Raw genomic sequence first — 534 nt, 5'->3', positions numbered from 1 at the left:
TTTTTTTTGTCATTATACAAAAAAAATTCATTCATCCTTCCCCCACCTCCCTCCTTTCTAGAGCACGGTGTTGCATCAACTTCCTACGCACGTGAAATACTTTTACTGGGCATATTGTTTTTGTTCTCACTACTTGTTTTATCTCTTTTTAAAAAAAATTCTGATGGGGGCTCTCACCAACCGCACCGAAACTTGGGACTTCATCCTTCACATGACTTCTTTGTTTTCAGTGTCTGAGAGTGATAGTGACGAAAGGTGATTTTTGTTTATTTTTGATTTGTGTTGTTGCTGTTTTTGCCGTTGTATTCGCGTTTCTTTCTTACATTTTCTTCAAAGAAGAATAAACGTATGAATACATGCATACATTCATGCAAACAGAAACTCATTCACAAAAAACACAAACACACATGTACATATTCCATCCGTATGTGAGTGAGTGAGTTTCTTTTTGTGTGAATCATCGACACTCTCGAAATACACGACCCCCTCATCTCCCCCCCCTTTCCATTTAGGTGTTTTTTTTCCCCCTCTTTC

The sequence above is a fragment of the Trypanosoma equiperdum genome (genome assembly GCF_001457755.1).
Source record: "Trypanosoma equiperdum strain OVI genome assembly, contig: ctg_1681, whole genome shotgun sequence".
Classification (NCBI taxonomy): Eukaryota; Euglenozoa; class Kinetoplastea; order Trypanosomatida; family Trypanosomatidae; genus Trypanosoma; species Trypanosoma equiperdum.
Note: the sequence above shows the minus strand (reverse complement) of the source record.